Here is a 21,184-nt window from a genome sequence, read left to right on the forward strand (position 1 = left end):
GCAGTAATGGGCTGGGCCAAGAGCATCCAGCGTTGAACTAAAAATTACCTTCCTACTAGGAGAATCACCACATAGACAGGGAGCTTGATAGACCTTGCCCTGCCTGCAATGGCTGAGGCTCACTCCCATGCACCACCTGGCTTTGCTTACTAAGACTCCAAGAAAAGGAGTCCCCTGGCCCCAGCTGCTTTGCTAAGGACCAGTGACACAGAGACTGCACTCAATAGAAAGAAAGGAGGTGACACGTGAAGGGCAATAAGACTTCCTGGGCATGAAGCATTGGAGGGGAGTCCCTGCTGTCCACGTCTTGTGCCAGGTCCAACCACAGGACTGGGAAGGCCACTTTCTAACACAGATGACCCCCAGGAAGTTCAGAGCTGGAAGCCTGAGGAGCAACCAAAGCTGGTGCGAGGGGTCACAAGAGGCTTCAAACATATTTAGCCAGACTGCTGCCATCAATCTATGTAGGGCACAAAGAGTCATGGACATGGCTTTCATGTCTGGACTCCATTTAACTTTCCTTCCTTCTCCTTCCTTCTACTGCAACAGAAGAAAGTCTCTCCCACTGTTGTTCAAATACTCCCACTATGGTTTTGGTAGCATCTGCCACTCTTAAGAGTACCCTGTTATATCTGTTATATCTTATATATGTTCAGCCCCCAAAAGCCATTTGCTCACAACATCCAAGCAGCCTGAGCAGCTGTGCTCTCCAGAGACACTGCTGGGACAACTTGGTCTCCTGAGTGACCACAGCAGGCTGCTAGATGGAAACAGTGGGGACCATTCTAGTTTCTCCACTGTGCCAAATCTCCTTCCCATTCCTGTCCCCTCTCCCATCTCTCACACGTGTGGATCATGCTTAAAACATGGACAGGCATGAGTTTGAAAACTTGCACCTGGCCCTCCCATTTGGGTTTGTCCATTTGCAGAAACACCAGGCAAACTGCAAAAATCACATACGAACTTACACCAAGTGTAGTGGGATTTGGATTTCAGAATTTGTTTTAATACTATTTTAGCCTGACAGCTTCTCCACTTAATACTCATTATGGCTGAAAAAAAAAATAATAAAGGTCTCTGTGGCAGGCAGAAATGTGACCTTTTATTCTTTCTTCCACAATAAAAATATCCTATCATGTCAATGCAGACTGCAAGCTAGCAATGAGTCTTGTGGTAGCTAATCCACCCAGTTGTACTGACTGCTTGGAGCATTGACTTGGGAGGTCAGGGCTGGAGTCCATTCTTTGTAATCGAGCTGCTACTTAGCACTAAGCTTGGCTCTGCCTAAACATCTCCTCTTGGAGATGATGCCAGTTAATGCAGTTTCAAATATAGAAATCATCATTTGTAAATATAACATTTGTCATCTAAAGTCTTAAAAAAACCTTTTTACTTCTTGTAAAGAGTGTTCAGTGTAAGAATAAAAAGAGATACATTAAAGCTAAGTTGGTATTATTATCTACAAACACTAGCTTAAATGAATAATCTTGTAAGCTGCTAGCAGTTTATTGAAATCCACTGAAAATGTGCTCCAACCCATGATATCTATATGCAAAAGATTATAAATTGTTTTTTTCATGTTTAAGTTTGAAACAGTAAATTTCATGGTTCTAAGTCCTTCAATTTGTTATATGGGGATTTTTCTTGATTACTCTCGATATTTGCAAGGGCTTTTCAGGAGTAAAGAATCTGTCTCTCTGATTATAAAGAGAAAACAGTTCATGTGACATGAAGCTTTGTCAAATGCATAAAAAAGCTGCCTGGATTAATTACTCCACTTTTGCTAACACTGAAAGCAAAATCAGTGATTTCAACTGTTTCTTTAAAGTACAAAGAGGGGGAAAAAAGGGTTCAAATATAATACTGCTGTAATTCTATATCTGCATGACTACAGTGTCATAGAATAGGATTTAACCAAAACAAGGAGGTGTTCTTACTATAACCACAGACATTAACTTCAATGAAGACATTTTCAGCAGTACAGGTTATTTCTGGCCATAATATAAGTGCAGGATAATTTAAATTAATATAAAAGATCCTTTGGGGGGCTATATTTTTTAATTGCAATTACACAATGAATATTTGATACCTATATTTGGCATATAATGAGGATTAAAATTATATTCCCCAAACAGACGTTTAATAACAATGTAAACTACCGAGAACTTCATTAAAGGGGCTAAGGGATTAGAAATGAGATTTAAAGGTGGCCAAGGGGAAAATCGGAAACTTCAAACACCTCTCCTAATATAAATTGCAATATTTAATATAAAACATGAAGAATTGATGCAGGCCTCAAAGTGCTAAAAAGCTGCCTTTGAAACCAAGCCATCCCGAAATGAAAACCCTGTAGCGGAAGACCCTGCCCTCACTCCAAGGATTAGCGTGCTAAAGCCCAGCTCTGGTGGGAGCTGCACTCAGCCCTGTGCAGGGATGTGTTGTCGGCTCCCTGGCCGGGCTCCCACCTGCAGCTGGGGAGCATGCAGGGCAGCTCAGGGTGGCACTGGTGCTGCCAGGCATCCTCGCCAAGGCCGGGGATTGCACGGCAGACCTTCACGGCATAAGCCTCTACAGCTTTCACTAAAGAGCATGTCTCTTGGGTTGAGAACAAGAGCAGGCTCCTACTTTGCAGCGCAGCCGTAGAGCAGGATGCGCAATGCTCACTGACCTGTGGGTATATTATGTATTATGCAGCACATTTGCTCCTTCTCCCCGAGCCAGCTGTGAGCCGAAAGCCTGCTCTGACCCAACAGCAACGCTACCTGCCCAGGGTAGAAAGCCCAGCCACAACCTCTCTGTCTCTGGGAGGGTTCTACATACATCGGACTGTGCAAAGGTGCCAAACACCTTCTATGGTGGGAAAGCACAATATATCGTCTGCCTCACCCCATTTTATGGAGGTGGTTGTAATGTTTTTGGTACTGGTGCTGCGGTTGGGGCAGGGAGCTGGGAGGTCCTTATGTTTTACTCTAGGATTTCAGTCATTCAGAATGAAGAACCAAGGTTTTCAAAAAAGGATCCTCACACAAGGCTCCTAAGTCGGTCTTTGGGTATCTAGACAGGTGTCAGAAAGCACAAAATAATTGGCAGCTCCCTTAAGGTTCAGTGGCCTTTCCAAACATGTCTACATGCCAGAGCCCAGTGCCAGGTCCCTTTTTCTGACCATCTCAGGTAAAACAGATGGGGCAGCTCACCTCCATCCAACCAAAAAAGTCTTCCCTCACACACACAGGGACTCCTGTGCAGCACAGTGAGGCCGTTGGGGCACACATTCCCACCTGCCTAAATCCCATCCTTGTAGCAGGAGGTCCCTCTCCGGGTATTTCATGTCAGGATCAGTCTTAGAGTAAATAATTATTCCCAGACCCAAACGTAGCCAAGGTGTCTCACAGGTTGTTCCCCTCTCCTCTGACAAAGGCTTTGAGTCAGCTCACATCCCTTGAACACATTTTCTACCACATAAATAAGTCTAAGTACATGCCTGTCTTTTCATGAGCAAACAGTGTTATTTCCAGCTGCAGCAGTTTGCGTCACTTGACTAAGAAGCTATATATACATATCTATACATCTATATGTATAGATGTGTATATGTATGTGAGTACATACATATGCTATATATGGATGCATATAGCTCTATATGTACGTATTTGTGTATATTTATGTATACATGTATCTGTGTGCATTCACATGTGTTCAGCAAGGCAGGCAGTTCAGAGCACTCAACCTGTCCTACCTTGGCAAATGTCATCATCTGGGTGCTGCCTGTAGTGTTTCACGTCTGGAAATGAATGATATACCTGCAAAGTGCATAGTGCCTCCTCTCAGCTCCAATTGCTTTTGTTTTAACTTCTTTATTAATCATCTCCTCCTGATATGTGGGAGGAGATTCTGATGATGAAAATGTGTTAAATAATTTGCAAGCATTCGGGTTTTTTGTCCTGGTTTTCCAGTGTACCAAACTGGCATAAATATTGGCAGAATTTCCTTTAATCCTCCAAGGGATCCATGCCTTGCTCTCCATCCTGAGTCCTAATCTCTCTAATATGTTGTTGGGTCAGTTATCCAAGATGGTGTGCATACATCCTTTCCTGACTAATTTTCTTTCTCTTTCCCTTTTGCTAACATTGGCTTTGACAGGAGAATTGCCCTCTCCCTCTCTGTTCATCAGATAAATCTGTGTCCCACCCTACACAGTGGGGAGAATGGATGGAGTAGCTAGATTTTTTGGACATGAAGTGGTACCTTTGCTGGTCCCTAATTCACCCTTCCAAGTCTCATAATTGCCAACAGAGGTCTTTTTTCCTTCTCATAATGTACAAAATGATCTGCCCTTTTATGATTGCCTTGAGAATATCCCACAAAGCTGACGGTGAGGGAGCAGATGCCTCATTCAATTCCAAATAGAAGGAAATCTGTTGTCTCAAATAATCCCTAAATTCAGACACTTTCAGCCAGCTATTATCAAGAGACCACATTTTAAGAGCAGATGTGTTATTAAGGCTGAGAAATGTTATGAGTACTTCGTGATCTGACAAATGAATTCAGGCTATCCAGCATTCCAACATTTGATCTTTTAATAATTCAAAAAATGAAATGGAAACCGCTGGGAGGGGAGGGGGAGTCCTTTCTACAAGACACTGACCTGGAATTTTAGGGCTCGCTTACATTTTCTGGAGAATATTGCCAGTGGAGTTTTGGGGTGCCTGCTGCCTACAGCAATATCATAATTTCTCCTCTGTGATGGCTAGACCTCTGCCTTATGAGTTAATCTTGCGTTTTTGCTGCCTGGACTTGTGCTGTACGCCCATCTAATGAAAAGGTTCATTTGGATGCAGCAGCATTTAGAGGCTACTAAAAAGGCGAGTCTGGTTCTCATCTCACTTAGGCGTGTGTGACTGCGTTGCCTGCCACGAAGCACTTCTGCTTCACACATGTGTGAAGGAGGTTAGACACAGGGCCGGGGTCGTGCCCAAAGGGCATGAACAGTCCATAAAAGTTTGCCTTGCCAATGTAACAGCTAACTTGTGTTTCACCGGGCAGCGCATAAAAATTGCTGTAACTGTCTTTAAGAGGACGTCTGGAACAGCTTCTCGTTTTCTCTCCTGCTGTCAAGTTCCTCCCTCCAGCTGATGCTTGAGCTGGTGTCCTCGGGGGCAAACAGAGCCTGGCTGCCTACATAGGCAACAGGCGAGGAGTGAGCAGTGCCGTAGCCCCGCACGACGGGGAAGTCCGTGAGCACAGGAGTGCAAGAAGGGCAGGAAGGTGCCACGGCACTGCTGTCTAGACAGCAACCAAATGAGCAGTCTGGGTGTGTGGAGGAGCGTAGGTGGCCGTTTACCTGGCTGCAGCAGATTAGCTCACTTGGCACTGGTGGTGCCCACAGGACAGCGTGCTGTGGGTTACTCAGCTCCAGGCTGGCACCAGGAGTACTTTGTCCTACTCACAGACACAAAAGTGAGGAAGTCTCTCCCTCAGTGCTTAGTTGCTGGGTTTAGTAGCATTGACTTCACAGGTTCCCCCTTCCCCTCCTGAGTCATTTGGAGCTTCCAGTACTCTATAGCTGCTAGCTGGGGAGACAAGCAAGCTGTGACAGACATACTGAGCGTTTTCAGCACCCACAAACTCTCTGCTCCTATTTGTGCTGCTCCAAAACGATGAACAAGTCTGCTGCTTTTGAAATTTTCTCCAACTCTGCTGGGGTCACTTGACAGAGGAGGGCAAGTAGGTACTACCATTCTTAGTGTGCAGACCAAGAAACCATGGCACTGAGGGGGTTAATGATTTCTCCAAGAAAGAAGCCAGAAATCAGAGGCACTGTTGCATCAGCTGGGTTGCACTGCCGCTCTGCAAAACCACAAAATACAGAGTCCTTTCTCATCACATATCCTGGGCTACACACGCCTCTAGGTACTTGCAATGGGAAATCCTCGGAGATGGAGGCAGATGAATCCCTGCAAAAAAATTCCAGTGAGAAACTGCATTACCAGAGACCAGCCCTAGAGCAGGAAAGCTGCAGATAAACTTTCAAAGATGCCTAGGTGACACAGGTGCTCAGACTAAAAACTCTTTCATGCACTTCTGGGATTCCTGTTCAGCATTCCCACAGAAAACCTTTCAGGTTTTTCTCAATACCTCCTTCAGTGTTTTCTATTAACTTTGACTCTTGCAGATTTGAGGTTGGAGAAGGGGCCACATGACCTCAAATGAAGCAGGGCTGCAATAATCCCAGAGAGCCTTTAGGAGTGTCTTGCAGCACCCCCATCTCTAGTAGGCTGGATTTGCCACTACCGGCAGCAAGAACATGCTGCATTGGTCCAGGAATCAAAGCCAAACGCTGCTCAGACATGCCATCTGTAAAAAATAATGATACCCTCCTCCCCACCATTCTGGGATTTTTACTTCAATTTGGTCATTCTGAGCTTTCCTGATCATTAGAGAAAGCCTCCTGCCTCTCAGCAGGTTTGTTCAAAAAGCATATTTCAACATCTTTTACTTCTGAGCTGAAAAAGAAGCAGCCTGCATATAAACCTAGTTTTCCTCACTCAGATGTACCACATTTTAAATTCAGAAACAAAGAGATGCACATGGGTAAGTGAAAGCACATCTTGCAGAGATCATCCGAGAGCTCCTACATCTTTCAGACTACTACCATAAGCACAACTTGCCGACCACTCCATCTGAGGGAAGAAATGAGAAATTATGAGGGTCACTGAGCACTCCGTGTATCTCCAAGTGCTGCAGTTATTTAACGAGTCAGTTATTGTATCAGTGACACCAGGAGAAGGGCCACGCTCCTCAGTGGGCTCCACACGCTCCACTGCCTGTGCACTGAGGTGGCTCGGCCTCCACAGAGAGGACGAGTTAGCAAACCCCCCCCAAACCGAGACTGTTTCCCGACAGCCGGGGCTGGGGTGTTATCCTCATGTTTGTGATTCTTTTTCACAGGAAGATTGCAATGTGTGGGTTTTTTTTTTTTCTTTCTTTTTAAATGCACATTTAGTCTGAGCAGTAATGCAGGAGATCTGAGGTGCTAATATATGATGTGAGGAAGGACTGAAGTCTCCTGGGGGGGGGTCTTTTTGGCAATGACTTGCCTCAGTGAGAGGTTTGAATGAGGAATGCTACGTGCACCGAAAATCACTCACAGGACACATGCACACAGAGGTGAAAGCTTGGTTGGTGCAGGGGGGGAGCTTCCCCTCCTCACAGTGCTCCCCTTATGTCCCTTTTCCCCATCCCCAGGATATTCGTCCTATCCTGGTTTCAGCATTTCCCCCTTCTCAGCAAATTCTTCTGCAGGTCAGACCTGCTGGTACACATGGTGCTGCAGGGACAGGACTGGCACATTTCCAGGTCATATCTAAAATGGATGGGACTTAATGTGTACATGAGGCTGGATTTGTGAGTAGAGGTTAGAAAAGCTACGATTTTCCAAATTGGATTCCTTACTCCTCAGGACAAGCAGTGATGCCAGGTTTTCTGCTGCAGACGTAACCGTCATGCCGTTGGCACAAGCAGCTCCACCAGGTTGCACCAGTTCTAAATCAGTTACTAAAATAAATAGCAGTACTAGTTAAATTAGTTATTTCTGGTCAGAAAATGAAGATGAATTAGCAAAAACAGATCAAATACTGCAAAAAAACTGACAACATTTTAAATTAAGACTTTTTTTCAAGTCAAGATTTTGAAATGGAAAGTAAAGGCTTTAAAAAAGCAAGCAGTAGATGTTTTAAAAAATAAGTGAGTCCCCACACACTAACTTTCCCCCTATATTCTACCACAATAAAAGACATCTCTGTGATCAAAGCTGATTCCGAGAGTGTTACGATAAATGTCCTTATAGTGTGCATATACTCTTTACAACATGAAAGAACAAAATATTTCTAATTGCTTTAGAGTTTTATAAATGTTAGAGTCCTTGGTCATTATTTGTTTAACATGTAAAACCAGGACAGTGGTTTAATTGCAAGGTAGTATATTTGACCAGAGAAGTTGTTTTTATTGTGGTACAAAAACGTCAGAGTTATCTGGATAGGCCTGAGAAAGGGATCTCTGGAAAGGAAACCTCTAGTCAGTAGGCTTAAATCTGCTGCCTAGCATGATGAATAGTATCTCAAAACCACAGGACCTCTGGAGGTCATCTCATCCAACCCCCTGCTCAAGCAGGACCACCTAGAGCAGGCTGCCCAGGACCATGTCCAGATAGCTTTTGAATATCTCCAGGGAGGGAGACTCCACCACCTCTCTGGGCACCCTGTGCCAGTGACCAGTCACCCTCACAGTGAAAAAATGTTTCCTGACATTCAGACAGAGCCTCCTGTTCATGCCCATTGCCTCTGGTTGTGTCACTGGACATCACTGGCAATAGCCTGGCTCTGTCTTCTTCACCCCTTCCCTTCAGATATTTGTACACACCAATGAGATTTCCCCTGAGCCTTCTCTTCTCCAGGCTGAACAGACCCAGCTGTTTCAGCCTTTCCTCATAGGGGAGATGCTCTAATCCCCTCTAACAATCTTTTTGGCCCTTTTCTGGACTCTCCAGTAGCTCCATATCTCTCTTGTACTGGGGAGCCCAGATCTGGACACAGCACTCCAGGCATAGCCTCACTGGTGCTGATTAGAGTGGAAGAATCACTTCCTCTGACCTGATGGCAACACCCCTCCTGATGCAGCCCAGGATATCATCAGCCACCTTTGCTGCAGGGACACATTGCTGGCTCACATTCAACTTGGTGTCCACCAGAACCCAAGGTCCTTTTCTGCAAATCTGCTTTTCAGCCAGTCGGCCCTTGTATGATACACATGGCATGTTGTAGAGTGCAAATCTAGAAGGCAGTTTTCTGTAATTAGAAGGGTTTTCTCAGCCATAATGTATCGTGACACCTTGAATAGTGGTGTCCTCGGCAGTAGGTATGCACAGTACATTGCTCTCTGTAGTGATATACAGGGCAATGCTGCCATCAGTAGTGGGCAGAGTAAAGGTTCACAGAGCTCTAAGGCTGAATCTTTCAAGCGTATTTTGAAATAACTTGAAAACTTTGTCTTAGCTTAGAATTTCCAAACTGAATATGAAACAGACTCAACATAGGAAACTGTTTTTTTCCTTATAGTACATATCTGCATTTACAACCTAAGTGTGTTAATTAAGCATTTGATATACGATTTTTTAGGGATTCCTTCCTCTACATTTTCTTCAAAAATGTCTTGGGTAAATCTTGCTTGCGAAGTGAGACCATCATTATTCTAAGCAAAAAAATAAGGGAAAAAAGTCTGTTCTGTGCAAAGCTTATGTGCTCTGCAGGAGTTTATTTGTGGCAGTTACAATCACAGAAGGAGTTCTGGGTGATAAATATGTCCAAGCCTTTGATGGCAGATCTTTATCAGTGCTGTAATTCTATGTGGTACTAATGCTGTATTGTCAAAGCATCTGGGTTTTCCCATGGACATTGTTTCTTCATCTGTGAACTCCAAGTTACACAAGCCCTTGTGGCCACTTGGTTTAGTATGTAATAAAAATTGGCTACTTTAAGGTATATGCTTTCCTGAAAGGTCAAATTTAAGTGTCACTATAGTACCATCCAAAAGCAGAGTGCTAGTGGGCAAGAGGCCAGTATAAATGAGAAGATTTCTAACTCTTAGGGTAAAAAATAAATTAGATAAAGTATCAGGGAAAAAAAAAATCCTTAATTTTATGCTTTCATGTTGTCAGGAAGGCAGGTCTTCTCAACACTACTTTTAAAAACAAAGCAAAACACCTAGCAAAAGACTAAATCTATAAACCGATAAACCTATGATTATTCAGGTCAGTCATTTTAGGTTAGATGATGCCAGGGGGGATAGAAATTGCTTTTTTACCAGCAATCTAAGTACATCATTATCTACAGAGAATTTACCATCTTCCTATAATAATATCCCATCTCTAGAAATACACTTATCCTTTAAAAACAATCAGTTGCAAATTTGAATATAACCAAATTCTGTAGGGAAACATTTTAGCTATGCATATTTTCCAGTATTGCTCCCTTCTCTCTTTCTCTTCATTCCTCTTGGTGATGTGTGAATTGGTGTAAAATAATGCCAGGCAGCAGGACCTTTCCACACTTTACCACAGCCTCCTTATTACGCTGGGTTTTAGGTAACGGGTTTGCACCTTTTTTTGTGTGAAGAGGAGAACTTGCCTTCGCAGCCTTGCATGCAGAAAGGCCTGTCTACAGCAAATCAAGTTACAATTTTGAGCCACATTCTGCTTTCCATGTTTGCATAAAACTCCCACTGACATGAATAAGAGTTCTGTGTATATCATGCTGTGTAATAAATAGCATTCAAAACAGAACCTATGCAAAGCTTTCTCACTGTTTTGGGCTACCAATTTATCCTTGTATTTACAGAATATTGATGTAAGCAGATGCCCAAACTGCCTGTCATTTTTAAAATATGCAGAGATGACTGGTACAGTGGCTACTGACTACAAAACCACCACAAACTTTCTGGGGCTGCGATCTTGTGGGTCCCTCTGGTTTGCTCCTCCAGGCCACGACACAAGATGCCCTCACCCTGACTCAGCTCCGTGCACACACACACACTCACCCACTTGGCAAAAGATTTACAACTGAGCTCACCCTTGCCTTCACTGGCACATCAACGTCCTCGCAGCTATGTTGTCTCTAAGTTGGGGATGGGGGAGGAAAAAGAAGCACAACTCCAGATCCACCAGGTTTTATGTGGAGGGGTTTTGTAGAGCTCTATTTGCCTATTAAAAGGAGCAGATCCTTTCTGATCTCTTGGGCTGTGAACCAAAAGCAGAGCAGCAGCTTCCACAGTGATCAGAGACACAACAGAGAGGTTCCCTCTTCCCACAACACGTAGACCTCTTATTCTGCCTTATTTCCAGCATCAGAGGGAAGACTTTCCTCTCCTTTCTCCCATCTATGACGTTCTCTCAAAGTTTCTGGGTTTTAATACGGCAATTGACAAATAGCATCAACACAGCATAAATCAAACACTAAATATTTATGTGCCGTATAAATCTCAGGAAATGCTGTCATCTTTTGTCTACCCATTTCAGAGCCTCAGCGTGCTCATTACTTGTGCTAAGGGGGCCGGGGAGAAAATGAGTAACTAAGATGGTTATGACTGCAACTTTCCTCAGTGAAAGTCTAATACAAACATAATGAGAGGCAAAGCGGAGCACACCAGATTTATGCATGGAGATTGGCATCAGCAAGCACTGCTCTTGGAAATGTTGGGGTGGCTCTGCTAGGTATGATACCCAGTTTCCTGATTTTTTGTGAATATTATCCTTTGCCTAAAGGTCTCCCAACCAGTTTTGGCCTGGGGTGCAAGCTCGTTCCAGCTGCCGCTCTCCCCTTCTGGAGGCCAGCACAACCCCACTGCGTTGCTGGCACCTTCCTGTGCAGTGTCTCCCATGGGGGATGACAGTCCTGGCCATCCTTGCCCTGCCTGTGCTGCTGGGGAGTGGCAGGGGAGCAGAGGGCAGGGCAGGACTGCTCTTCCCAGCTGTGACCCACTGCCAGAACAGTAAAACTGAGAAACACTATTCAGCCTGGCATCAGGCAGCAGCTCATTGACTAGTGTCCTCCAACACTTGACTTCTTCCAAGCCAACAAAATAGCTCTGTGCCTGCAGTCCATGTGTGTGTGTGTGTGTGTGTGTTTGCATGCCTGGGTGCATGCAAATAAGCTTTCCAAAAGCACCCTGTCCTTACTGAGTGTGCTTTGGAGGTGTGCCACTCCGCAAATATTGGAAAAGCCCTGTGGAGCTATTTTATTTTTGAGCATTGCTAATATATGACGACATCGTTTCCACCCTTTGCAATTTTCCACAGATGATTTCTACGTTATTTCATGTTGATTCTAGAACCATTTAATAGGGTTTCCACAGAGCTCAGCCATCTCGTGAAGGAAAATAAGTGGTTCTGCTGCCCTGGGGAAGCCAGAGGAGACAACTCTCAAAAAGATATCTGAATGCACGCTTTGTATTGAAGAAGAATAGTCACTGACACAAGAGCAAAAAACTGTGGCTAGTAAATCAGAAATTAAAATTCAATTCTCTGCACAGGAAAAGCCACTTTCAAGTCAAAGAAGTTCCAGCTACACAACATCTGCAGCAAGGCACCAAGCCATAACGTCCTGTATCATGAGAGGAAAGATACAGCGACACAGTTGTAATGCTGTCATTGGTGACACTTAATTTTAAGAGCTGGACACTTTCAGTTAGTGACTACTGAGTGATAACGGGCCCTCAGGTGTCTGCAGAAAACTGGTTCCCATAAAACTTTTTCATTTTCAGAATTTTTCATTTGTAGCTGTCTTGGAAGTGACAATTAATTTTGGAGCCAAGGAGACACTCCTGTGCATTTTCATGAAAATAAGTCACTGTTTGCATGTTTACTCCGAATGGGATGAAAAATATTTAGTGATTTTCTACACCTCACTTATTGATTGTACAGCTACAAAATTTGACATTTGTGAGGTGTTCTTGTGAAATGAAAAATAGCAAATTCCCAGTCTTATTTTTTGTTTTGTAATTTTGATTTTGATTTTTGAAAGTAAGAGCATGGTACCTATTTCCATCGCGCATTTTAGTGTGAAGTGTTGACCTGATAGGATGCATGAAAATCCACTTTAAATTGTAAACAACAGGGAGAGACAGAAACATAACAAAAATTAAAGGGGAGATAATGATGATTACAAGTGATTTGGGGATTGCTGTTTATTATTAAAACTGCCCACAGCTTTGTATTACAAGACCATGGTTTTGGCAGCTTACAGCTGTGCCAGACATTAATGATTTGAAGTTAAATTTACCATACTGTTCAGGTTGACTGATTTTTTTTTTTTTTTTTTTTTTTTTTAATTTCTGATCCATCAGCTTTGGCATTTCCAAGAATGAGGTTTGGGAAAAATATGTTGGTTTGCCCAAATTCAAATGTTTTGGCAACTTTTTCTTGGAACTATTGTAGCATTCCCATGCTTCGAAGCAGGGCTTGAAATCTGGCAGGGGATTGACCTCGACTTCAGGGATATGCCTTGTACCATCTTTCTGAAAATCCACTTAATTTGGTCAACACGTGCTTTTGGGGGAAAAAAAAAAATCTCACTTCATAGCTGCTCAGTGGAGACTCTATAGATTTTAACAGATAAAGCCCCCAGAATGCCACTGTCATGGAGCATGCTTCATCCCATCATTATCTCCAACAGACGATAGAGACTGAACATGTACCTCTCTGTGAAATAACAGAGTACGCCTGAGGCCAGCGTTACAGGAGAGAAGCCAGCCTTTCCCTTTAAGAGCTGTTCCAGGCTGAGTTAGAGCCAGCACTGAGAAGAGGGGCCATATCTGTAGTGTACAGGACTATATTTGTATGATAGCCTCAGGTTATGTTTATGCTGGTGGACCTGCAAACATGTCCAAACTCTTGTAGGTGGGTATTCATCAGGTTGCCTCTCAGCTGACTTCCAGATGGGTGAGCAGAGGCTCTGTTGAGGTCTCTGATGCGGATGACCAGGGAATCAGGACTGCAGATCACAAAACCTTGAGTACTTTCTGCTCAGTCAACTTACTGCCTCAGTGACATTCCTAGCAGAAGAGACAGCAACTGGAATGAGGTTGGGAAAAGGGATGGAAAGACTGAAGCAAGGGGTCTGTTGACACCAGAGCTAGAAGAGCAAAATCAACTGGGGTTGGGAATAGCTAGACAAGTAGGCTGGGAATGGGAGCCAGGGGTGGGGAGCACCGAAGTATTGAAGTGAGCGAGCACAGGAGAGGAGCTGTGGGCAGACAACAGGATCATCTGTGGGGCTGGGGCAGGAGGAAGGCTGGGGATGATCAGATAGGAAGGAAGACAAATGTGATAAGAAAGTAGTTACAGAGGATGGGCTGGGACAAAAAGTAAAAGTGTCAAAGTGAAGATGGAGAGGAGCACCAGAATTGGACAGAAAGCACAGGAAAGTTTAACTAGGCCTCTTGGCCAGTATGAGAAGAAAGGTGTAGACCATAAATCAGAGAGCAAGCTCTTAGGGAGACACTGGATCTCATGAGATAAGGAGCCCAGGCTAAATAAGTTTGAAATCTAGAAGGCAAGAGAAACAAGAAGGCAAGAATTGTGAGCAGAGAGACTGGGCCATTTAGAGGGCAGGAGACAGAACAGGCCAAAGTGTGAAAAGGAATGGGCAGACCAACAGTGACCAGCAGAGCGCATTTCTTAGTGACTTTCCTACAGCATCTGGCAAGAGCTGTGCTATTATGGGGGATCCCAACAGATTTCCAATTTGGAGAAATGTGTTCACAGGAGAGCACTGTAGATGAGACATCTTTGACAAAAGAGACACAGCAGCCAGCATGAGGGAATTGCAGTTTGGACTTCCTTATGGTGTGTGAAGATCAATGGACTGGAAGTTGATGGCTTCTTAGGGAAATTTTTCGTGACCTGACTGAACTCACTACACCAGAGGGAGTATCCCCCTTGAGAAGGGCTAATACCCTTGACACTTAAGAAGGACTAATACCTCAGGGTGATAAGAAACGTGAGGAAAACTGGGAGTAAAAATTTGCAAAGACACCAAGAAGGGTATGTAAGAATACTCAGGTCATTATATGGTCAAGAGGTCAAGTTTTCACAATTAAGAAAAAGGGTAGATTTGTCTGACAACTCATTCTGTTTATGAGGCAAAGAGGAGCCATCTCTTGCCAGAAAAAAAATGCAAATGAAAGGTCAGGAGAGACCAGACAAGAGGCATTATAACTTACCAAGTTTTAACAAAAAAAAAGAAGGTTCAAAGAGCAGGGGAAACAGCAGACTGAGAAGGTCAAGAACGATTTATTTAATGTAGTAGAAGCAAAAGGAATTGGCATCAGCCTATTATTGGTGGGGGGGATGCCAACATTGTTAATGATGCAGAAATACTCAGTGCATATATCTTTTCTACTTGGAAAGAAGTGGGGTAACGTATCAGTATCAAATGAGGATGTGAAAGTCCTTTCCAATCTACAAATAAGTGAAGGGTATATTAAATGACTCATAGAGAGATTAATATTTTAAAATTAGCTGGTTTGGATAACTAGTGTGCAAGAGCTGTAAAAGTTTTGCTGAGAGAATCTCTTTCCCACTATTATTTCTGGCAAGTATTTGTGTATGAAGAAAATCCTGTAAGGTTCCAGAAGATCCTACATGCTGTAAGGCCAATCATTGAAAGCAGATTTTCCACAGTGGATACTAAGAGTGCCTTCTACAGTCTTTTGTGTAGAAGTCCTGAGCTCCCACATGCAGGCAGGAACCCATGTGTGGAGCACAGAAAGCCCAGGAGCCATGCAGGGGTCACCTCAAAGAACTGGACCCTTCTCATCTCCCTGTGTAATCCACCGTCTATAAACAGGAATAATTCCACCTAATTTACCTCTGAAAGCTGTTGTGAAAAAGAAGCCCACTGGTATAACAGTGTTGAGTATACTAGAAAAGCCTGCAGGAAAGTGAATTGCTCCATCTTCACATCGGGGTCTCAACAGTGTTCAGTGAACAAGGCACGGGGTCTCGGGCTGAGCACAGACCCAATATAAATAGCTGCTCATTAAGCGAGCACCACCTGCTCCATGAGCTGGATGAGGCGGGGGTTCTGTGGGACAAACAGTGCAGGATTATGCTCATGTAATTAAAGACTGCTGCAACATGCATATGCACAGAGGGGCCACACTGAAGCTCCCCAACCCAGATTAGCAGTGGCCTTTTCTAGCTTCTCAGCACTTGATTTTGCCACCCTTAGTAATGATCTTTCACTGCAGTTTGTGTGTGTAACGTCATTACATAGTCTTTGGTAAGGGACCGAAGCTGATGTGGCATTGTGGAACTCAGTGGAACCTCTTTTAATTGCCTCCGAGACATTACTGGTGTGAAGCAAGACAAAAGGTGGTAGAGGGAGTAGACAAAAGGAACTAAAAGACGTCTCATATTCTGGAACACATCCAGTGAGGAAGTGGGAAGGAAAAGAGAAAGAAGAAATGCCAAACGTGATGCTTGCGCGAAAAATGCAAACAAACCCCTCTTTGTCTCCCTAAGACCCCAAACTTCGGGGAAGTTTGCCTTCTGATCCCGGTTCCAGCTCTGTGACTCAAGCTTCACTCTCCAGATCTGCAGTGTGTCTTCCCATTTATCTCTAACTAGGACAATTTCTGAGTCCTATATGAGTCATCAGTGGGTTTTATATAGAAACCAAAGAAGGTTCTTCCAGTCTCTCAGTAAGATATGCCGTGCTGCCAGGGAAGCACTTTTGGTTGTTCTGACGAGCAATTGTAACTGCTCTGAATTGCCAGAAATACCGTCTGAAGAGCAAAGGGATCATTTGCCATCTAAATCCAAAAGGGTTTATAATGCAATCTTTGTGTCGCCTGAATGCGTTGATCCCACCTTGCAATCGCTGATATTAGGCTTTGCAAACTGGCCAGATCCCAGTGGGTATAATTTTCAGGCTGGCTAACTCGCAGGGTTCGAATGATGCCACTCGGGGGCTCGGAGCCAGCGGAGGGGAGGGGGCGGCGTGCGACACACAGGAAGGGGTCTGAGTCAGGGCTCCCGAGAGCAAGGAGACCTGCCTCCTCTCTCCTTCCTGCTTCTGGAAACCACTCCTCACAAGCCGGGTCCGCTCGCTGACAGCCACCTACCCTGCAGTTAGGTCCTGTCCCCTCTCAGCTGAGACAGGAGGGCCAGGTGGCCCATGCCGGAAGCAGTGGCTGCGGCACAGGAGCAGGGGGGGGATCCTGGTCGAGAGCCCAGAGCTGCCATGTGACAAACAGGAGGCCAGGTATTAACAGGTGGGTGAGAAGACAGGGGCTGGCTGCCTGCTCGGGGAAGCGGCCGTTTTAAAACCAAGGCGGCAAGGATCACAGGGAGAGCGTGCACGGTGGGGAGGGCATATTTTGAAGAGGAGGAGGAAGGAGCTGTTTTGGAATTGGGTGTAAAGCCATTTGTTTGGAGGCATGCCAGGGTAACAGTAGGTGCCCAGAACAAACGCGCGCAGCCATCCCAGCACTCAGAGCCCGCATGCTCGTCCTTCGCAGTACCTAAGTAGGTCAGCCCATTTCTTCAACCTTTCCTCTTCCCTTTCTCACTTGCTCTCTTTGTGGGAGGTGGCGGTGGCGGTAGCAGAGGGGCTACACCCGTTTTCACTGATTTCCAACACTGTCTACGTGTGAACAAGAGAAGCGGAGAGAAGCTAAAGCTGCTTTCTTATTAACAGCTGGTGACAGTCCCTTTACACAGTGCATGTCGCATTTCTTAGCCGAGGTAGAAAGGAGTGAAAGAGGAAGGCAGTTATTTAAAGTTTAACATTACAGACAAATTACAAGGATATTCTGAGGCTCACAGTCCCCCTCAGCAATTCTGAGAGCCCCAAGGCTGGCCTCGCCACACCTTTGCAAGTGACTATTTTAGGCAAGTGTGCTCATCGGGTTCGGGAGGACGACTGCTCCAAGTAATTCTGGGATGCAGGTTTCGCACCACAGGATGCCAGCGGGATCCAGTGAAGGTTATGGACTGTCTAGCCTGAACTCCATCTGTGCCCTGAAGTTTCCTCTTGGCTGGGCACCGCTGAAGGACCAGAAGCAGCCAGTAGGAAGCAGTAGGCACAGGGGCTCATGGGGAATTTAAGCCATCTGAACGTGGCACTCAGTTTTTTAAGACAACGTTTTTTTAAATGCTGTGAACATATTGCACCCAATTATAATTGCGTTATGTACTCCGTGCCGTGCTATGAGTGCATGCCTCCTCCTAGCTATGGAGGGGCAAATCTGACATGCATACAACAAGTGCGCTCTTTTCTCCTATGTAGCTTCTCCCAGGCTGTGTATCACGATAGTATTTGCATGCCTCCCAGTAGGGCACTGAACTGTGTGGCTAACATCTGCCACGTGTTGTTTGTTCTGTCCTCCTCTCCCAAGGAAGGAGGTGAGTGTAGTGGAGCATCTTGTTTTTGCAGCACATTTGTTCGGCTTTTGCTTTCCCTGCATGCGGAGCTATGTATTTGCGTTAGTGAAAGTAAGGGCACAGAAATGTGTCCTGCAATTGGAAATGCCTTTATTTCAGTATGGGGAATTACGGCTAATTAAGTCAAATTAAAAAGGGAAGGGAGACTTGATTTTCTTTATTCTCAGCATACTCTGTTTGACAAATGGGTCTTAACCACAGATGACAGTATTAGCTTCAGCCTCTCAGACAAGGAAATCTTGGCTGCTATTTCCTCTGCCCATTTATCTATGACAAATTTAAAGACACATGTTCCCCCTTCCTGGACAAACACTCTTCAACCCGTTTTTTTTTTTTTTTCCTAACAGTAAAATATGTTTGAAATCTCTTTATATGTGTCCTTTTTCCCTTTCTTTGAATGGGCAGCCTTCTACACGATACCCTCCATGGACCTTGCCAAACAATAACGCTGGCTCTGTTTCATGGCAGTTTGAGTCTGCACCTGGTTTAGTGGCAGGGGCACTTCTGAAGCCTAGGAGCATGGCCTATATGCACTTCTATGTCTAGGGCTGTATTTTAAGTATTTTCACCTTCACCTCTTGCTGGGGTTTATTAACAATCCTTAATCAAGCAAATAATCAGCATTATTCAAACAAGTCTGGTATTCTAGGGGGCACTGAAACATAGAACAGACTGACTTTTCAAAACCGGAGGAAAAATCTGTACTTTAGCCAGAAACTGAAACATCATTTCTTGAGCCCAGAGGTAACATCCTATGCACTGGGTGTGTGTTTTTTTAGCTCTTACAATTTGATATTTTTTTATTCAAGTCAATTTTTCAGAGATTTTCTTGCTATCAGTATAAAAACAAAAACATATCCATGTGTCACTGTTAACAATAAGTTGATTTACACTTTTTCCATGTGTATTTTGAGATGACCTTATTTTAAAGGGTCGGAGTGAGAATTTCTTTGCTTTAAGCTGCAGTAAAATGCTCGGGTTCTTATAATCTTTGCCACTGCTTTCCAGGCTCTCTGTCTCATGCCGCACTTGTTGGTTTGGTGTTATGACAAAAAGCAAACACAGGTTCACAAAAGTATTACAGGAAGCAAACAGTGCCTTTAATCCTGGAGGTGTGCCAGCTCAGCAGCATCAAAGCTGAGACTTTCCTGAACTCCATCACAGGACTCCAAAGTGGGTCAGGATCCAGTCTGCACTGACAGGACTCGTAGTGCTTTGGACACACGTGCTGGCGAGATCTGTGCCACATCGCTGAGGTCCAGCATGGCGTGTTGCATTTCTGTGCATTCAACATCCATTAAAAGACTCAGTCCCCGGGCTTTGTAAGAACGTAAGACTGCAGTTTCCTCTCTATACCATTCTTTTAATGTTAAAGTTATTTTAGAGGAGGAAAAATGCAACCATAACAGCAAATACACTGAACATCAGGACAGGGCAATATGAAGCCCACTCTACAGTTAACCTGAGGATGATGGAGGAATGGCCACCGAGCCCAGCCCCAGGCATGCTGCAAGGCAGTGAGACGGCCTCCTGCACTAGCCCCACGCCTCTGGCACAGGCCTTCCTTGCCGGACACCCCCCTCACCGCATCCAGGCCAGGCCCTGGCCTGAAACACACTGCCCAGGCCCTCCCTGGCCACCCAGCCAGGCCTCGCGCCTAGCTGCGCTGCGGCCTGCCCACCGTTCCCGGCCGAGGGCGGGAGTCAGCACCATGTGTTGAAGCTGGCTGGTGTTCCCTCTTCCCTGTCTCCCCCCCAAACATTTGTTTGTCTTAAATACAGCTTTTTTTCCCTTGGGCTGCCACAGATTTTCCACCTCAGCAGCCAACCAACAACCGGCGAGGGACATTCGCTAGTGGCCATGAGGAAGGCCATCTCTCCCAGTGCCAGGCCTTTCTGGTGAGGGAGGCAGGCGGCAGCTTTGCGTAAAATGCCAAACAACCTTCCTTGTTTTCCTTGGTTGCCAGGGTAGGAATTGACATTGTCCCCGGCGGAGCACAAGGACTCCCTGTGACATGGTGGGGACAATGGGAAGGTATGTTTTCTTGACCCGCTGCAGGAAATCCTGTGCGTCTTGCCGGGGAACGCAGCATTTTCCTGCCCAGGCTGCGGCCGGGCTGCGGCTCTGGGGGCCTGTGGCAGCCTGCTCAAATGTGCCGTGTTTTGAGCCTCTCTTAAATTTTAACAGAATCAGCTCTATTCAGTGCCCAGGTGGACCTGTGAACCACAGCTTGGTGGGCTGCAGCAGTGCTGGGTGCTGGTCGGGCGGGCCAGTCTCCTCCCTCTGGGGCTGAGGGGGGGACAGTATGTGCTGAAAACAACGCTGAGCTTCACAGCTATTACCTGCTACAAGTCGAGTCATAGGGGCAATGCTGTCTCTCCTGGCTGGAGCTGAGCCATTTCCACTTGGCGTTACTGCTGCTGTTGATTAACTAATTTTTATTTCTTTTTTAAAGAAACAATTCAGAAAGTGACGCATTACTTCTGCCTGTGGACAGAGGGAACAGCTGAAACGTGGGAGTCCAGACTACAGCTGTGTGACTACAGCTTTTTAAAAAAAAAAAAACCAATGCATATTTTAGTGAATAAAAACTACTGATTCCCTCTGCTGGTGTTATGGACCTTATTTACTTACCAAGGTTGTGGTGGTGGTGGTTGTAGTCAGCAGACTATCTGTGAAAGGAAAAGTGAGACAAACAGGAGAAGCCATGACCTCTTCACAACTGAGGAGTGTTTAAACCACAGTAGTCACCCTGCCTGGCCTCCTTCCTCCACTCCACCCATACATCTGTATCTTCCCCTCTTCTCTTGGTCATCACTTAGGGTCCTGTCATGCAAAGCAGCCTAACTGCCACAGATGATTGCATCCATCAGGGGAATGGTGTCGTTAATAGGAAATAAATATTCACATGGATAAATTAGCCACAGAAGGGCTTCTGCAGCCATTTGAAAATGCCTCATACTCTTAAGACCCATCAAATGTTTAGGGAATGTGTGTGGATAATTTCTGAACACGAAAAAAAGAACAAAAATCTTTTCTTATGGTGGCCACACACAGAGACAATGCCATTAAGGTTGGGTGACAGATCCGTCTGAGAAAATTATTAGCCAAGACTCCAAATAACCTGTTTACCAACAAGTCCAGGATGTCATTTTCATGTGTTTCTCTTTTTTTGCCCTAATTCCTTGC

At 45.0% G+C, this 21,184-nt stretch overlaps 1 long non-coding RNA gene across 1 annotated transcript; it reads left to right on the forward strand.

The window, feature by feature from the left end:
• The first annotated feature begins 16,713 nt into the window (after positions 1 to 16,713).
• Positions 16,714 to 20,598, forward strand: LOC141941841 (uncharacterized). The gene is made up of 2 exons (XR_012628441.1): positions 16,714 to 16,824; positions 20,451 to 20,598. It is a non-coding gene; the product is annotated as an uncharacterized LOC141941841 (long non-coding RNA).
• Positions 20,599 to 21,184: the final 586 nt, after the last annotated feature.

The sequence above is a fragment of the Strix uralensis genome, chromosome 3 (genome assembly GCF_047716275.1).
Source record: "Strix uralensis isolate ZFMK-TIS-50842 chromosome 3, bStrUra1, whole genome shotgun sequence".
In the NCBI taxonomy this organism is placed as follows: Eukaryota; Metazoa; Chordata; class Aves; order Strigiformes; family Strigidae; genus Strix; species Strix uralensis.